General features: G+C 44.3%; 1 protein-coding gene across 4 annotated transcripts in view; it reads right to left on the reverse strand.

The window, feature by feature from the left end:
* Positions 1-16612, reverse strand: part of MSRA (methionine sulfoxide reductase A) — a 227942-nt gene that overhangs the window by 36572 nt on the left and 174758 nt on the right. The window lies entirely within an intron of this gene.

Here is a 16612-nt window from a genome sequence, read left to right on the forward strand (position 1 = left end):
TCCCTCTCTTACCATCAAAAATAATAGCAAGGAAATAAAAGAAGGCCATGAAATAATGAAAATGTAGCAAAGAACTACATCTCTTATTATATTACAGGTCAGAATGGGGATAACAAAATTTAAAGACACAGCAAAATGTGATTTCTTCACAATGGTCTCACAATGGAAAGAATTTTCTTTCCTGGAAAAGTGTAGCTTCAAGATGCCAACATCTCAATTACTTGCCCCCTCCTTTCCACCTCTCTGCCCAAAATAACTCAACTAAGAACTCACAGATTGGAAGGAGCTGTATTCGAGAATATACCAGATATACAGAATACACACACACACACACACATGCACTGAACATCTCTGACCAGCCCCAGGTTCCTGGCTGTGAATTTTCTCTTTCTCTCTCTAAATTGATGAATTTATTTCACTTCAAGAATGTTATTGCCTCTAGGAATGTGTGAGAGGCAACAGGTGTTTCAGTTTTTTAAGGAAAACCTGAAAACATCTCCAGGAAGAATGGCTCAACAACTCTTTGATGAACCACACCAAGGAACTGATTCAAACTAAAATGAAAAAATGAAAATCAGGAAAAAAGCCCAAGAGAAGCCTTCTTTTTTTTTTTTTTTTATCTGGTTTCTTGCATGTCCTCATCAACTTCTCTGTGCTGTAACACTCAGCCATGGTGCACAACCTTCCTGGACAGTACAAAGTACTGCTAAATTATCACAGAAACAGAATTCAGGAATTCAGACAGAGGTTCTTGAGAAAAGTATCCAGTGTCCTGGCAAAAATTTCCAACAAATGCATCATTTTGTCCCTGCCTTGAAGGTCACTGAGATTGTTGGGGGTTTGGGACACATCAAACAAAAGAGGGACTGAGAATTGGGTCCCTCCAACAAAAGGAATGCTGATGGAGATCCTACAGACTTCTTAGACTATTAAAGAGGGGGTACAGAATACAAACCCAGACTCTTTAAGAGGTGCAGAGTGGAGGGCTGAGAAGCACAAGCTGTAACAGGGAAAAGCATTTCACTCATTAAAAATTCACCTGGACACAGCCATGAGAACCTGAGGTATGTTGGACCTGCTTTAAGCACAGCCTTGGACCAGAGACCTCCAGTGGTTCTTCCAGTCTAAATCTGAATTTCTACAATCCTAATATACAAATACCTTCTATTTTACTATCCCACGTTATTCCAACCTGGCCTTGGGCACTTCCAGAGACCCAGGGGCAGCTACATCTTCTCTGTGCCAGGGCCTCGCCACCCTCACAGGGAAAGATTCCTTCCTCAGAGTTAATCCAAACCCACCCTCTAATATTCTCTCCTACCTCATTTCCATGACTTTCATTTCCAAATGGATCTAGAATTGAACAGAGGGTATCAATGATTGTCTCAAAATCACAAGAAAGGACAAGATCCTTTACCTGTTTCTCCTCAATATCCCCATTCATGCCATGTCTGTTACCTTTGGATCAGACATAAGGCAGCAGCTCATTGACTAAATCATTTTTTATTGGATTCTGGCTATTTTTCCAGGATATTGACTCTACCACTTGTCTTCTCCATGGCTGAATACCTGCACAGCCTTTGTCTCAGCAAACTCTACATGACATCAATGCTATTTTTGTGGGGAAGGTCAAGCCCTGACAGGTACAAAGAGCACAGAACTTCTGAGGTGGAATTCAGTCCACAGCCCTCATTCTCAGCACAGGAGTTGAACATTTCCTGAATTCCACCCTCCCACAGACAGCATCTTATTCAGGATGAGTCTCTCAGAGGGCAACAAATGAATGGCTTTTCTCAGACTAAAATTCCTTTAAAACATTCCTTTCTCCACACAGCAGAGATGCTGCCCAGGCTGAGAGAGGTTGCACTGAGGAACGAAAATGCGCATGGGAAAAGTTCTCTCCAGCTTTTGTCCTTCAGTGCTCCTTTCTCCATCATTTCTATGAACATTCCTACCAACTGCTTCTCAGTGACATCACTCCCATGGCTAAATCTGACCTCAGCAGCTTCCTTTGCCCAACTTTTATCTATTTTGGTCTTATAAATGGCCTATATACAGACCTAGAATTAATACTTTTCTTTTTTTCTGTTTCACAAAATGGACAAGTCCATTTATATCAGGATGGAAATTAACTTCCTACCAATTACATCCTTTGCAGCACTTCCTTTCAAAATGACATAATTCAGATGACAACAGTCTGAGAGTCCTCCATGCATTAACTTGGGCACCACACCAAGAACAGGGTTGCTCATTGTGCCTTTTTCTTTAAAAAGTTTGTTTTTCAATTAATCCACCTACCATTCCTGTGCTTCCTTGGTTTCTTATAAATAACAGTACAGGGGTTATAGACACTAATATTTATATCTCCAATATTTTGGCTGATAAATTTCTTTGGGTTTTAAAAGCCTGAAGTTATTTACAGAACTGGAAGAAAAAGATGATGTTTGAATTTTGGTGGATAATTCTATCACTGATGGCAACAATACTGTGAAAATACACTGACTTCCACTTTTTTCCCCCTAAAAAATGTTCTTAAATGGAGACATCAAAGAGATTAACAGTCAACACAGATTTATCTTCCAGAAACCTGAAGGAGTTGGATTTGCATGGTCTGAGCCCACCTGAAAAGTCCAGAACTTCTCCCAAAATATGAGCAGTTTTTTCCAGGTGCTATTTCTTGTAGTCCCTTTTTCCTTTTCTCCCTGACAGCTGCTGAGCATTTTTGGTGGCTGACCTTCAGCTTAGACACAAAGAAGAAACCACAAGATTTGCCCGTAAATGCATTTACCGATAGATGCAAATCACAGAACATGATCTAATCCTTCATCCTCACTTTTCTAAAAGAAGAGCTGTTCTCAAGTGTTTCTGTAAGGTTTAAGAGCATTGGATAGCTGGAATTAAATTCTGATGAAGCATCTCTGAGACCTTGGACAAGGGGAAACAGATTTTTTGCTAATCCTCAAACACAGCTGGCAGGTGAAAGGATTAGCAGGGACTGAGCTTCTCAGTATGAATGAGGAGAGACGTGACACATCAGCAACCAGAAAAACTCAGGGTTTGTGTTGATGCCTTTATAACACCTCCTTTGCCTGTGAGTAGGTTGAATGTGCCAGCCTCAAGCTCAACATGGGTAATTTTCCCTGTTCAGAACCATTTTGGAAGCAATTTGGGTATCAATATCCTCCACTAGTTTTTCTGGAGCTGCAGTAAAGTCACATCTCCCAGCTTGATCCTCACCACCCTTAAGCCCTAGCTGAAGCTATTTTCTTGAGTTTTAGGAGCAGTTTTAGCCTGAAGCACCTTTTTCGAGACCTTTGGGAGAGGAGGCACTGGAGGAGATTCATTGAATACCTTCACTAATGGATCTCTTTGTTACCCTGCATTGCCACCATCTGTTCCTTGAAAATTCTTCCTCCCTCTCATCTTATACAGGAAACAGAAGTGGGTTTAGAGACAGGACAATCTTGTGCTGTGTGACAGCAAACACTTGGTCTAAGTGGGTTTGGGGCTTGTAGTGGCTACTGAAATATGAGAATATAAAAATGCAGCAAGTTCCAAAAGCAGAGTCTGGGTTCTTGTCCAGTTCTGAGCAAACCACACAAACCTTGGGCTTCTCTAGATCCCTGTTTAGATTTTAGAACATCTAAAAGGCAGGTGCCTGGCATGAATTCAGAGCACTTCAATTAAGAACACTTCAATCAAGAGACTCCAGCTTCCACCTAGACTGGCAAAAAAATGGGCCAGCTCCCATTTGCTGCCCCTGTGGCCCAAAAAACGTGGCATGGCTAAACTTTTTTCCTTCCCAAACCTGCTGGCTGCATCCAAAGAGTCAACTGGGAATAGCTCCTTGTCTGTTTTCTAACCATGCCTGGTCACTGTCCAGGTCCAAATCTGCCTGATTGTACCAGGAACCCTGATATTGTTTTAATAGTGTGGAAAATTACTTTCCAAGTGCTCAAAACTCTGCTTGGCTCTTCAACAGAACAATACTAACTTGGCCCCAGACACTTCTGAAAGGTAATTCAGAATTCTAGACATGAAGATGGGTCAATCCACTTGATTTGAAGCTTAAACATCTGAATTAAGCATTGCCACCACAGACATACAGCCCTGACTTGGAATATAAAGTGGTCTCCTGAGGCCAAATGTTCAGCTGAAAAGAGCTCAGCCTTTTGAAAATCAGTGGGAAAAAAAAAAAATTCAAATGCATCTGTTGGATCCTGGCAGGAGAAAGACCCAGTGTGTCATTTCTGGAACAAAAAATGGGAGGCAGCATCTATTTCAGTAGGATTCATTTAAAATATAGTCATAGGATCATGGAATTCCAAAATGGATTGATTGGAGGGGACCTTAAAACTCATCTAGTTCCAACTCCTGTCATGGTCAGGGACACCTTCACTACTTCAGGTTGCTCCAAGCCTTGTCCAACCTGGCTTTGGACATTTCCAGGGACATGGGAATTGTGGGCAGGTAGTTCTAGTTAATTTTTTAGGTTCAGCAGAAAGGTGGGGGGAAATTGCCATTGAGTTAGACTGACTCCAGACCCAACCTGGGACATGCTGGATTGTTCCCAGGAGGAGCTGCTATCATCCCCTGGATAATGGAATGTTTGGGTTAAGGCCATTACTCTTAAACAGCTAAAGCTGGATAAGATCAATCCCACTCTGAGTGCTTAAGTAATCAAATTGATGTGCTCCTGTTCTTTGGCCCAAAACATAAGTTCCAACCAAGTTTATGGATTCCAGAGGAGATGCTGATGGAAAGGAGAGTTCCTGAGTGTTTAGCATGTATTAGGCACCACAGAAAAGCCTTCTGACTCACAGGGTGCCCCAGGCTCAGATAGAAACATGTCCGTTCTGTGATGATTCCATTTGAAAGGATTAATTTACTATTAACAAATGGATATTGCTCCAAATGCACCTTCCCCACAGTTCTGGGAGATGACAATAGCCTGCTATTATCCCCTGTGCTGGAATTTGCACTTATTTTCTCCTTTACAAGAACTAAATACATTGGGAATGCATCCTGTGGGCTGACATTTCCACACATTCCTATATCTATGTTCCTTCACCTTCCATTACTGAAAGCAACTGATTTAATTGGACTTGTCACTATCCATGATTCCTTCTCCAACAAGGATATTTCCAGCACATTGCCTGAATAAGCCACCATATTAAAGCAATTTTTTAGGGTTCAAGAAGTTTTAGAACCCTGTGGAAGGCTTGGAAAAGGAAAGAGAGGCAAGTGAAAGATTGTTAGTGATACCTTAACCCTTTTTTCACTGCCTTTTATAACAAGCCATGGGTTGGATGTGCTGATGGACTTTTTCCAAGCAGAAACATTGCCTGAAATTATGGTTTAGATCCCAGGATCTATGACAGATCAAAGGAACTATGGTCAGTCATCATATGTTTTATTTAAGAAGTTTTACAAGCAAACATCACCTGAGGAGACCTTCACTGCAGGTACAGAGTCGTGAGTGTTGTTTGAGTTCAAAAGACTTCTTAGGGCACTGTCACAATGATAGAAAATGGTACCATTGGCTTGGAAGGAACATTTAAAATCACCTGGTCTCAACCTGCCCACTGTGGGCAGGGATATGTGCTAAAGCCTCATGATTTATTAAAAAAACAGGAAAATGTGCTTCTTATTTTTAGCAAATTTATTATTTTTCCCCATAATGACTGGGATTAAGGATTTGGGTAATTTAGATCTCCACAAAGTTAATACTCTGCTACAGTGGCAGGCACTCATCTCTTCTGGTGACCAGGGACAGGACCCAGGGAATGGCTGGAAATGTGCCAAGGAGGTTTATGTTGCATATCAAGGAAAGGTTCTTCCCCAGAGGGTGTCAGGCACTGGAACAGCTCCCCAGGGAATGGTGACATTCCCAAGGCTGCCAGAGCTCCAGGAGCATTTGGAAAATGCTCTCAGAGATGCACAGGGTAGGATTATTGGAGTGTCTTGGGCAAAGCCAGGAGCTGGACTCAATGATCCTTGTGGGTCCCTTCCAACTTAGGATATTCTGTCATTCCATGAACTGCCTCATTAATTCACAGCTACTTGTGTAGTTATGAAAACTGTACACACATTGCACACTGAAGGTCAGGAACTTGTGAATATTTAATTTTAAGTATTTGAAGACTGAGAAACTGAGGCACAAGGAGTGTTTGGCTCAAAAAAAAAAAGTCAGAGGGTACCAGGCTATGCCTATAAACCAGTCCTGGATCCTGCTGCACCAATCCGTTCAGCTCCTATGAAATTCCCCCTGTCTGAAAAAAGGAGCAGGTTGCCCAGAGAAGCTGTGGCTGCCCCATCCCTGGAAGTGTTCCAAGCCAGGTTGGACAGAGCTTGGAACAACCTGGGATAGTGGAAGGTGTTCCTGCCCACGGCAGGGGGTGACTTCCAACCCAAACCATTCCCAGATTCCATGATTATAAATCATAAAGATTAAAATGCTCAGCCTTGTCATCTCACTCCCAATCAGGTAACCAGCAAATTCAAAACTTTACCTCTCCAACTTTCCCCCCTGACTCCCCTCCCTGCTCCTTTCCAAGGCACATTTGGTATTTGTTTTGAATCCTGGCCGATTTTCAGTGCGCAAAACCTGATGCCGAGAGTTACTTGATATTCCGAAGGCGTTATTTTAAGATGAAACAATGTAAATTCTGCCTCGGATGGCAGATGGCTGGCAGTTCACTGTTTGGCAAACCAACTGGTGGGGTATGTTGGAAAGTCGGAGCAGCAGGTAGTACAGCTCAATTTGAAACGACCACAGATGCTCAGAGAGGCGCGGGGGAAGGGCACAAGCTGGTCAGGAAATTAAGAACAGTAGTCAGAGCTCACAGGGGAAAAAAAAAAAATTAAAGAAAAAAAAAATGACAGTAATTAGCTGAAAGTTTTCTTCTCCCAATCAGCACTTTTTGGATGGGAGTTAGCAGAGATGAGAGCGAGCGTTGTCACAATTCACGCAAATACAGCGCTCCCTCACTGAGGGCTCCTTTCTTTAAAGCTCTGCACCACTCACATCCCACATGAGGGCGGTGGGTTATACAAGCCTTGCACAAAGCTGCTCTTGCCAGAGGGATGAATGTCATCCCTGCTGTCCAAGCTGGCCGGGTGCTTGTTCCTCAGTGCAGGCCTCTGGTGCTTCCATCTGGATGGACCAAGAATGAAGTTGGACTCGATGATCCTGGAGGTCTTTTCCAACCTTAATGATTGAACTGTATCATCACTGAATAGTCTGGGCTGGAAGGGACCTTAAAGCTCACCCAATTCCACCCCCTTCCATGGGCAAGGATACCTTCCTCTATCCCATCTTGTTCCAAGTCCCATCCAGCTTGGCCTTGGACTTCTTCCAGGGACCCAGGGTCAGCCACAACTTCTCTAGGCAACCTGTGCCAGAGCCTCCCCACCCTCCCAGGGAACAATACCTTCCTAATATCCAGTCTAAACCTACTTTCAGTTTAAAACCATTACCCCTTGTCCTGTCATGCCAGACCCTTGTAAATAAACTTGCTCCATCTTTCTTGTGGGCTCCATTCAGGTACAGAAAGGTCACCCCAAAGCTTTCTTTTCTCCAGGATCAACAATCCCAGTTCCCTCAGCCTTTCCTCACAGCAGAGCTGCTCCATCCCTCTGATCATCCTGGTGCCTGCTCAGGACTCTCTCCAGCATCTCCACATCTTTCCTGTGCTGGGCCCCCAGAGCTGGAGACAAGTCTGAGAGTGGGGTTTCACCTGAGTGGGGATGAGGGGCAGCACCCCCTCCCTAGGACTCCGTGATCTCTGCTGCCATCGCTTCCCACAGAGGGAGTCTGGCGTCCCCTCACCATCAGCACCTGCTCTGCCACGAGACGGGAAGGCTCTGCACCCGCTGCAGGTCTTTCCCAAATTGGTAACTAAGTGGGATGAGCCGCCCTTTGGAGAGCCCAGCTTTCTGCACTCCCGCAGCTCTGGGAGCTCCAAGGAGCCATCTCGCTTCGTGGTAGCTAAAAGTAGCTGAGCTGGATCCCGACGCAAAGGGTGGGAGCTCTAAACCAGAACTTCGCTCCAACTGCCGAGGGAAATTTTGCACCTCCACAGCTCAGCTGGCACGGGCTGGCCGTGCCCATGATCTTCTGTGATCCAGAACTGGGTAGCAGCATCCAAACTGCCTTTTGGGAATGGTCTCTGGCAGGTGCCAATTCCCAAAGAGTGCATGGGAAGGGTCTGGAAAGTTCACTAGGGTGAAAACTGTGCCAGGATCAGGCAGAAAAAACATCCCTGGAAGTGTTTAAGGCTGGGCTGGCCAGGGCTTGGAGCAGTCTGGGATAGTGGAAGGTGCCCCTGGACACAGCAGGGGGTGGAATGGGATAACCTTTAAGGTCCCTTCTAACCCAGACCATTCTATGATTCAACAATTAAGGTTGGAAAAGACCTCCAAGATGATTGAGTGATTCCACCACTGCCCTGGGCAGCCTGTTGCAGTGCCTGACCATGCTTTCAGTGAAGAAATTATTCTTAATATCCAATTTAAACTTCTCACGATGCAACTGGAGGCTGTTTCATCCCATTTCTGCCCAGAGGGCAGAGAATCCAGCTGTAACACAGGCTGAAGAACAACTGCAGGATCAGCCTGCTGTCAACCTTTAGTCTTGACCTCACCTCAACCTTCCCACAACCCAGTAACACAAAGTGGTTTTGGACAGACTCCTCAACTCTTAACACCTTGCAGTAAAGAAGCAGCATTAGGGAAGAACAGCTCATTACAAGGGAGCACATTAATTAACTGATCACATGCTCCAAAGCTCTAGATCAATGTTCAAGCTTTCCTATGTGATCATTTCCAGCCTGGATGCTTCCTCCAGGTATTTTTGAACCATGCCCATGTTGCCTGCTGTGTATTGCTGGGTGCTAACGAGCTCTGAGTTGTGTTCAGTTAAAGAAATTCTGCTCTGAGCCAAGTGTATGAGGGGTTTTTTTTTTGCAATCAAGCAATCAACAAAATCAGAAAATGCCACCTGCACACTTCCCCCTGGCCCTCAGACAGCATACATGGTTCTTTTCTCCTTGGAAAGGGCTTGGAGCAACCTGATCTAGTGGAAGGGAACTGGAACTTGATGGTCTTTAAAGCCCCTTTCAACCCAAACCATTCTGGAATTCTACAGTCTTGCCCAGATTTGTTCTGATCCAACTGCCCTGAAATAAACAAAGTTATTTGTAGGAGGAATGTTTGTTTTTTTAAGTTGATTCTGCTCTTTTCTACTGTCTATAATTTCATGGACCTCCCTCCAGTGCTGGTGTGTTTATAAGGGTAGGCAGCATTCCTTCATGGATGCTTATTCAGTTCAACATCACTTTAATCAGCTTTAAATGATCTTTCCTCCCTCTAAAGCATGGATTTCAATATTTCAGCAAGCAGCAATTGTGCAACACAAAGCTCTACAACCCCTTTCTGCCAACAATTCATGGAAATTAAGCAGTTAAGCACAAAAGCAATATACCTGTGAACACACACAAATTGCAGACTGGCAGATGAGGTAATTAGATACAGAGTTAATTTATATGAAAAAACTCAGCAGAGCTGGATATTTCCTCAGCTGTATGTTGGTATTCTACAACATTCACATGTAGAAGATTATATAGGAGTCCTGCATTACTTCGCTCATATCATGCTGGATTTTTTTTTTTAATTGTAGAAAATGTGTGTAGAGAGCACTGGATTATTTGAAAATCTTTCTGCAATCAAGAAATTAAAGATCCCTGTAAACCAAAAGCATGCAGGAGAATCATAAGGCTGCCTGGGAAACAGGAGCCTGAAATAACTCCTGAATGTTGAGAGGTTGATGCAAGTTCTTGACGTTATTTATTGAGGGAGTTTCATAGGGGCTTGGCACCCCAAATTAAAGAGCCAGAAGAAGGGAAGATCACTGTATAAATGCTGGGAGAAGGAATAATTAACAGGGCCCAGGTTCAGGCAGGAGAGAATGCTGGCATCCTTCACCAGGCTGCAGAGAGAGGAGGCAATTCCAGGTGTCCCAGTCCCAGATCTACTCTTTCCACTGATCCCAGTAGGAACAGGGACAGCCCAGCTGGCTGAGCTACCTGCCCGTGTTTGCCTCATTTCTACCCTTTTCTTAAAGGGATTTATTGGATGACATTGACCAGTAATAAATATCACAAGCATCACTACTCCCCATTCATCTGCACCACTGAGAACCTGAGAATTTTTCCTACACACACCCCCTGCTTCCCACTGGCTATAAAATAAACTACTCCAGCCATTTCCCAAGTGTTGCATCACCTATTAAAGGCCTTGTCTTAGGTCTAACCATATTAAATTTTCTTTATGGGAGCTGGAAATAAACACAAAACCATTGCTGATAACATTTGTGAATGACACAAAGTTTGACATCATAATAAGTATTAAGGAGCGTGAGGTGGCCATAAAATCAGCTCAGATTCCTTAGTACATTAGGCTCAATCAGTAAACCCGTATTTTAATATATGAGTGTGTGTTCAGCTAGGACAGCAGGAAAGCAGGGATGGAGAGAACAAAGGATTACATAATGGAAAATAGCATCTGAAAGTAATTTAGGGGTCACAGTAGCCAAAAAGCTTAGCACTAGGATCCATTAGGATGCTGTGATGAAAAGCACTAATGCAATTCACGGACATGTGCACAGCAGAGGAGGAGTGGGAGGAAAGAGTGACTTGATTTTCATTTACGGCAGCATCGAGACTAATGCTGGAGTATTAAATCCACTCCTGCCAACCACGTTTTTAAAGGATCTTGAAAAACTGGGGATGCTATGAGAAAGGCCTACAGTAGGAATGGCAGGACTGGAGAGCCTGTCCTTGTCTCTCAGGTGACTTCAAATTCTGCATGTCCAGGAAACACAAATTATTATCAAATCACAGAATGGTTTAGATTGGAGGAGACCCCTCTCTGCCATGGGTAGGGACACTTTCCACTATCCCAGGTCACTCCAAGCCCCATCTAGCCTGGTCTTGGACACTTCAGCTGTGATAAATTTTCCTCTGGCAAAAGGAAAAGTGACTGAACTGTGCACACAGGGGAATTGATGAAAATTTCTAAGATGAAAGAATCCCAGACACTGTTCAATTTGGTGAATGATCAACCCCAGAGCTTGGTACTTCATCAATATTTGACCATCAAAATTTGAGAGGAGCAGTTAATGAGGCAAATGAAAAACTTAATGTTACTTGTACAAAGATGATTAGCATCCAATTGCGGCCATCAAAAGAAACTGCCTTGGAAATGAATTCCTTAAATGTCCCGAGGAAACCAGGGAATGCTGCCATCCACTACACTGACATATGCTTGGGACTCATGGGCTGAATCCCCTGATGCCCTTGAATGACAGATCACAGAATAGATTCCTAAATCACTTGAGTGACACCCAGGATCAGGTTCAGACCCCTGAGCTCAGGTACCCACACGGTCTGGGATAAGTTACCACGCATCCAGTGTCAGCCAGATGCCATCCAGAGGGACCTGGAGCAGTGGGAATCTCATGGATTTAATGAGACCAAGTGCTGCTGCTGCTGCACCTGAGTCAGGGCAACCCCCAGGGTCAATCCAGGCTGGGCATGAGCAGATGGAGCAGGACTTGGGGATGCTGGTGGGTGAGAGCTGGGCATGACCCAGCCCAGAAACCCCCAGGGCAGCAGGGGAAGGGGGGATTCTGGATAGCTTCCCACTGCCAGAGGGCAGGGTTAGATGGGGTATTGGGAAGGAATTCTTCCCTGTGATCAGGGTGGGGAGGCCCTGGCAGAGGTTGCCCAGAGAAGCTGTGGCAGCCCTACCCCTGAAAGTGAACTTGCAAAATATATTTTATAGTAAGTGTGTTTTTAATTAGCCCATTGCTACAACAATTCATAAAAAACTCAGAAATGTGGGGAGCCTGGATGTTATGCTAAGAAAACACTGGGGTTTGTCATGAACATCTGCCTATTGTGGGTTGCATTAGGTGAGAAAGAAAATGGTTTCCAAGAAAAAGAGCATTTGCTTATCTTTCTGGGACCTGCACAAATCATTTGTCAGAAATCAGGTTCCCCCTTTTCATGCTGTCACCTTTAGCATAGAAAACACATCCATTAGGTTCCCTTCTTACTTTTTTTTAAGATGTTTGCATTCAAAAGTGAACAGAAGAAAACACAGAGGATTGGATTTCCCCCACCCAATTATGTGAACCAACAAAGCACAGCCTTTGAAGAGTGCAGCTACAATGACAGGATGACACCCTGTGACATTGGGAGCTGTTTCCCAAGGGGCAAAGAAGGGAGGGAGAGGATGAAAAAATAAGGTTGGAGTGGGACTTACCTAAACAGGATTAAGAGAACATTTTTTTTACTGGGAACAGAATAATAGAATTCCATAATGGTCTGAGTTGGAAGGGACCTTAAAGCTCATCCCCCATGGGCAGGGACACCTTCCACTATCCCAGGTTGCTCCAAATCCAGTGAATTTTCTGGTGGGAGAGGATGAACACCTTGTTTTCCTATAACATTTCTATTTCCTATTGCTTTGAAATAGACACAAAAGAAAGGGCTGATCATCACCAAAATCTCATTATTTCTGTTGTCATTACTCAGGGTTCAGGGGTCTGTCCAGCTTCACTTCTATTTTAGGAGCAAACTAAGAGGATTCACTCCTATTTTATTGCAATCAGCCTCTGCCTTCAACACCTTCCCCTAAAAAATATCACCCCCAAACCCATTATCCTTTTGCACTGACATCTAAACCAGCACTAAGGGACGTAAAAAGAAGTTGCCCTTGAGAAGGTTTTCAGAAGATAAAAGGATTTTTCTCCTGAGTCAAGGACAACACAAAGCTTTCCCTTGGAGAGACCAGCACAACCCCCTGTGTGCCCACAGTCCCCTGCGAGTGCCCAAAATGCAAAGTTCCCTCTGCTGCAGCCCCCAGTGAAGGCTCAAACCACACTGGTGCCACAGGTGAGAACTGGTTCGGTACCACATGGGCAAGTGACACAGAAGTGATGTCCCCAGGACATGGGGCTGAGCTTCAGTTTCAATTTCCAGACTCCCTGCAAACCCCAGGGAATGGATAAATTGCCTCTCCTGCTGCTACCCATGCCATGCACTTGCAAGAGATTTTTTTTCCTTGATTTAGTCTATTAGAGATATACAGAGTTGAAAAGTCCAGAGTCAGCACCTGGCTCTTGCAATTGGGCATTTATAACACACAGGCAATGGCCAGAAGCTACGAATTACTGATAAAAGTAGAGCTGGTAAAAAAATTCTTTCCGTTCTCCTGAAGAACTCAAATAAAATAAAATAGAAAAATCACATTTTACTCTATTCTTAGCCCACTGATTTTTCTAACTGTCATAAAAAAAACAAAAATTCATATAATGGCTGTTTATGCAGCACATACACACACCCATATGTCAACATACATATACACAATCAACAGTCTAAAATGGAATTTTGAGAGGCTTCAGTATCCAAAGATTTAAAAAATCATCCTAATGAGACAATTTCCCTTAGTTAAAAACCCACATTTTTGGTCAAAAAAATATTTCTGTGCAAAATTTTCAGGGAAGTCTAATTTAGGGCTCTAATTTGCTGATGGTTGGTTGAAATCATTTCTAGTCTCTTTTTTCCCCCTTGAAATCCAAGCTTCAGATGTAAAACGGATAATAAAGCTTTTCTTTTAAGGAATATGCCTGGAGCTGGGGGTTTTAAATTTAAATCTCAGGAGCTGTAACACTGCTCCATCCAAGAGGGGCTCGTGGGGAATGTAGCAGCACCCACCTGGTGTTTATCCGAGTAGGATTGAGGCCACACACCAACCCAGGATTTCTGCTGTCCCAGAGGTAGGGAAAGAAGGAGATGCAGATTCAAGCATGAATCCACCCCAGCACTCTCTCACTGAGAGGAAGGGAGAAGAGAAGGATCCAGGGAGAGCTCAGAGCCCCTTCCAGAGCCTAAAGGGGCTCCAGGAGAGCTGGAGAGGGAATTTGGGACAAAGGATGGAGGGACAGGACACAGGGAATGGTTTCCCACTGCCAGAGGGCAGGGATGGGTGGGAATTTGGGAAGGAATTCCTGGCTATGAGGGTGGGGAGGCCCTGGCAGAGATTTCTCAGAGAAGCTGTGGCTGCCCCTGGATCCCTGGAAGTGCCCAAGGTCAGGCTGGACAGGGCTTGGAGCAATCTGGGATAGTGGAAACTGTCCCTGCCCATGGCAGGGGTGAAACGGGATGATTTTAAGGTCCCTTCCCACCCAAACCATTCCACGATTCTCTGATTGTGCCACATGATCCCAACAAAATAAAACAGCTGCAAAGAGCTGCCCAGATGTGAAGCCAACTCCTCCAAGAGCTGTGGGGCACCAGCCTGGCTGCAGCATAAATGGAAAGGAATCTCTCACTGTTCTAGAAAATACCTGAATTATGCTTGCATAAAACTCTGACAAACAGAATTAATATACAAAAGGTGAATGAAGTCACAAGTCTGCCACTGAGTTGCAAAAGCAATCTGTTAAGAACACAAAAGGAGCGGTTTGGTTTTTGGGGGGTTTTTGTGGGTTTTTTTTTCCATTTGCAGCTTTTATTTTTAACCCTAGGAATGAAAACAGTTTACATCTACTCATGTAAGGACTGCCCAGGACAGGAGTACTCACTCCTTCTCTGACAAGTACTCAGCCTGCATTCTTTTTGTTCTTTGTCTGTAGAAACTTCTAGGTTATTGATAATGTGAGAACAGTGTAGGCAAATAAAAGATATTAATGCATCTCTTTGTATCTGGAAAGACATAAAGCCAACCATGTTCCCTCTCTCCACAAAGAGCCCCCATGGAAAGTTCTGGGTTTTTATATTTCTATGTATATACTCTTGAGAAATGAAGTAGACACAAATGCATTTTCAGAGACTTTTGGACTCAGTGTCACGAAATCAAAGTGAAAATTATTTCAATAACATCACCCAAAGCCTTCTCATTGTGGTGGCAGGGAAGCATCCCTTGTTAAAGGACTTACAGGGAGCTGAGCACTTATTTAGACACCATTGTAAATGAAGACAATGCATTTATTTCATTGCTATGGTTACTGAGTCAAGTCTGAAGTATAGAAATATGGTGCACAAGGAAAAAAGGGAGATGAAGGAAAAGAAATGATACACTGCTTTAGAAATGCAGAGGGAAGATCAAACAAACAGGCTGCACAGTTTAAGAAACAATTAATTATTAGAACTTTCACAACACATTTGATATGATCTCATTTTAAGCTGATTGCAGCCATTCTTAGCCCAGTGTTATCTCATCTCCTCACTTGTGCCCATCTCATCTTTTGTCCTGCTGCTGGTGTGGGAAAAGCTGCTGGTTTTATCTGTGAGATGGAGAAAATGAGGAATCACTGCAAACCTAAAGTTCCGTGGGGAGGTTTCTCCTGAGATGGGCTGGGACAGAGCAGCTCCTCCTCTCTGGAGCTCCAGGGGACTTGTTTGGCACAAACGGGCTCCTGGTGAGGCTGAAGGGCAGCACAGGCTCCTCTCAAATGTCTGGGCATAGCTCAAAGTGTTTCCTGGGGGATTGCTCAAATCAGAATCATGGAATGGTTTGGGTGGGAAGGGACATGAAAGATCCTCCAGTTCCAACCCCTGCCATGGGCAGGGACACCTTCCACTATCCCAGGTTGCTCCAAGCCCTGTCCAGCCTGGCCTTTTCCATGAAATGGAAAATAACTGCCTGGTGAGTCGCAGTGAGGAAAAGTGTGGAGAGCAAATTGCAGCAACCAGCAGTCCTGGTGGATGAGGCACAATGTGCTCAGGAGCTGGGAGTTCTGCTGGGCCAGATTTTGGTGGCTTGGGAAGCTTTTTATGTCTTTGTGACACTTGGGGACATGCTTTAGTGGTGAACACAGTGGTGCTGGGTTGATGCTTGGACTTGGTCATCTTGGAGGTCTTTTTCAGCTTTACTTCAAGGGACCCAGAGGCATCCACAGCTTCTCTGGGCACCTTGTGCCAGGGCCTCACCATCCTCACAGGGAACAATTCCTTCCCAATATCCCATCTCTCCCTGCCATTCCCTGTGTCCTGTCCCTCCATCCCTTGTCCCAAGTCCCTCTCCAGCTCTCCTGGAGGCCCTGTAGGCACTAAAAATGCAGAAGCTCTGAGGGCCAGCGTGTCAGAGTTTTCTCTCAGTTGTCCATCCAGCCTGGACACAGCTGACAAGGGATTCCTGCCCAACAGGTCTGGTTTGGGCATTTCCCCACCAAGGGAGCAGATCTAGGCCAGAGAGGTGATCCAAAATTACCAAGATCAGACGAGTAACCAACCGAAATGGTCAACATCACATTTTTAATGCTTGGAAATGCTCCAAAGATGCACTTTTTGTATTGGCCAATCAAGGTGTTTAAAAGGTCTTCTGAACAAAAATTTTAAAAATTACTGGCCAAGACTATAAATCCCTAAATCCCTCTTTCCTTTCTTTAACAGCACACAGTCAACAATTTAATTCCCCTCACTCACCCACTGGAACATCGCTGGCTCTAGAGCTGCCAGTCCAATTCTATTTATTTCACAGGACCCCCATCAGAACAATTCCAAATTCGAGGCTAAAAAGGCTGCAGTTGTACTCCTGGGCAAAG

Source organism: Lonchura striata, chromosome 3, assembly GCF_046129695.1.
Source record: "Lonchura striata isolate bLonStr1 chromosome 3, bLonStr1.mat, whole genome shotgun sequence".
Lineage (NCBI taxonomy): Eukaryota > Metazoa > Chordata > Aves > Passeriformes > Estrildidae > Lonchura > Lonchura striata.